Genomic DNA, 3,255 nt, shown 5'->3' on the forward strand with positions numbered 1-3,255 from the left:
TTTTTCAAGAAATGGGATATTATTGAGTATTTTGACCCGCAAGATTTTATTTTATCCGGTACGCAAATTTTATCGTATCGGGAGACTTTTTGACGGTTCTGCTAATATTTTCAAAAAACTTTCCAACATGAAATATTTTTCGAGAGTATGTTTAGATTTAATGAGCCTAATTTTAAGCTTATTTGACTTAAAACCATTTTTATTTTAATTGAGACCCACTAGTATATATTTTAATTAACCTAAACTACAATTAAACTAAACCTAAACCTACCCTACACCAATTACCCATCCCACCATCCAACAACCCCTCACTCCTTCATTATGCATGTGGGTTCAGCAGCATTCCATCCCTTAAAATACAGCTGGTTGCCTCGGTTTCAATTGTCTTGCAAAGAAAAACAACCGACACCTTCTACAACCACTTCATTATCTCGGTCTTCCAGCATCCCCCAGCTGTATTCTCCATTGATTTCAGCAGCCTCCCTTCAGCAAAGTGGCGGCCAAGCTTCATCTTTCAAAGAAAATCCTCCGGTGCCTTCCCTTCGTGCGGTTCTTCACATTTTTGAGTATAATAAATCCAAGGCACGCATTGTATCATTATTTCTGCATCATTTACGTCATATATGTGCTGTCTTGTGTGTTATGTTTATGCATTTTTCGGTATTGGCATGGCAAAGCTTTTATGCTCTTGGTTTGACACGAAAACCGTATGTTGTTGCATACATCTCACGTTTTGTTTTCTGTGGTGCAAGGGGCTGCTGCTTTTAGCGTTTAAGGGTCCTAGGATGAGTCTCTTTATGGTGGTTCATGGCCTGGAGTGGCAGCCAAGAGGCTGAACAAAGAAAGTTGCGGCTGTGCAATTTGGGTTCATGTAGAGCAAGTCACGGCTGTGGGGTTTGGGGCAGCTGCTGGACGGGGCTAGGGCATGGGGCAGTGTCTTGGGTCGTTCCTTATGGTCCTAGGGAGGGCCTGGTGGTGTTGGTTCAGGGCTGGGTTGGCTAGAGAAGGTGGCTGGACCAGCAAGCAACTAGCTGCACCAATGGGAGACGGGTTAGGCTAGTCACAGCTCTTGCTCGCTTTGGGGCTCAGGCGTTAGTTCTGAGTTTGAAAGGAGTGTATCATGGTCTTAAGTTATGTCTACGGGTCGGGTCTAGGGCCTGGTTTGGGTCTGGTTCGAGTCGGTTTAAGCATGAAGTAGTTAGAAGCATGCTAGGGTCACGGCTAGAGTTGGGCGATGGCTTGCTGGAATTTCCAGCAGCTGTTCAGGGTCTTGTTCGAAGGTCTAAGGGGTCTGGATTATGGTTTTAGGGCCTTTTAAGTTTTTAGAAGGGGTGGTAAAAAGTTGGGAAAATTTTGGTTAAGTTTCGGTTCGATTCGGGTTAAAACCGGGATTCCGATTCAAGTTTTAAAACAATTCGGTTACGTAATGAAATGGACTCGAGTTTACATCTACGGATGATTTTAAATATGTTTTGGGATGTTTTAAGGATTTTGGTAAGTTTCGGATAAAAATAATGAGTTTTGGATTTATCCAGGATTTAGTCGCCGCACGAAAGGTTAATTAAAGGATTAATTGAAACGCCTAGATTTAAGCTTGATAAAATTATGAGAAATTATATTTAAACTCAAATAATTATTAGAAGTCTAATATTTTAAATTGGGAATTTTATGCTAAGGTTTGGTTTAATTCGGGATTAAAACGTATTATTATGTTATAGTTAAAGATTAATTTTAAAAGTCATCGATTTAAGCCAAATAAAAATATGAAAAAATTCGTGTAGGCTTAAATAATTATTTGGGATATGTTAGAGTCAATGGAATTAAGAAAATGTCAAAAAGGTGAAATTTTACGTCTAGGAGAAAAATGGTAGTTTTTGGAGTTTCAGGGGCAAAATGGTCATTTTGCGCCCGGGGTGAGATTTTGGTCAAGACAGCGTCCTGAGCACAAATTTACTATATTTTAAAGGTTTATGCATCATGATCATGATTTTTAAGATTTTATGAAAATATACGTTGTATGCTTGGTTTAAAGTTAAAGTTACGTATATGCATGTTTTTATTAAGTGATGAATATAATGATATTTTTGAAGGATGTGAATTGGTTGTGACTGACGATGTATATGTATACGATGATATGAGATATGATGAGCTGAGACCAAGGCTCAGTGGAAGGGTAATCCTGTCGCTGATGTCCCCGCCGCCGGGTACCACGGTTTTATAGATGGATCCATCGATAGAGCTGATACGATAGAGTTGATACGATAGAGCTGATACGAAAGTCACAACTAATGAACTGAATTCAATTAAAAAAAATGTATACGTATATGATGACATGCTTTGAGACGATATGATTTTACACGACACATATACGTATATGATGACATGAGATGACATGCTTTGAGACGATATGATTTTACACGACACGTTTACGTATATGATGACATGATTTAACACGTATATGATGATATGATGATACATGCTATGATTATTACCATGTTTTGAAAGGACATGTTTTCGTATACGATTTTTAATGCAGACACGAATGCTTTTAAGTTCATGAAAGATATGTTGAGTATGATATTTTTCACTGCTGTGTGCTACGTATATGTACTTGTTATTACTGGTACAAGTGTGTTGAGTCTTTAGACTCACTAGGCGTGTGTGATGCAGGTGAGTTGGATGCTGAGTAGACTGAAGGTGCCGAACTCTGAGTAGGCAGATCTGGTGTGGTGTGACACGACCCGAGGACCACACGTTTTTCGCATTACGATTTATGATATTGAGATGAGATGAACATTTTCTTACGATGATGATTTTATGATTTTATTCGTTTACGTTTACGTATGATTTTGAATGAGTTTGATTATTTTAAACGACGCTATTTTTATGTTAAAATAAATATGATTATTTTAAATGTTATTTCGAAAATGCGAGCTTTAATTTAAAAAAAATATTCCGCATTTTTTTTAAAAACGAGTTAAACGTCACACTGGGTCTTTTTTTTAAAAAAATACAATTGTCAAGTGCGGAACGTAATGGAATTCATTTTGATATACATATCAAAAGTAAAGTACAAGTCTTGTCCCATATACAATCATTCACCACTAAGGTTCAGCAACTACATATCAAGTGTTCAAACCCTATTTATAAACAAAGTCCGTGATCTCCACTCTAAACACAATCTCTCTTCATCTTCTCGACCTTGATCATGTCCCACCTGTTGCCATGCACACATACAAACACGACAACAGCCGG

General features: G+C 37.9%; 1 long non-coding RNA gene across 1 annotated transcript; it reads left to right on the top strand.

The window, feature by feature from the left end:
* The first annotated feature begins 913 nt into the window (after window positions 1-913).
* LOC142520333 (uncharacterized) lies at window positions 914-2,938 on the top strand. The gene is made up of 2 exons (XR_012813915.1): window positions 914-2,204; window positions 2,671-2,938. It is a non-coding gene; the product is annotated as an uncharacterized LOC142520333 (long non-coding RNA).
* The last annotated feature ends 317 nt before the right edge of the window (window positions 2,939-3,255 follow it).

Source organism: Primulina tabacum, chromosome 1 (genome assembly GCF_025594145.1).
Source record: "Primulina tabacum isolate GXHZ01 chromosome 1, ASM2559414v2, whole genome shotgun sequence".
Taxonomy (NCBI): Eukaryota; Viridiplantae; Streptophyta; class Magnoliopsida; order Lamiales; family Gesneriaceae; genus Primulina; species Primulina tabacum.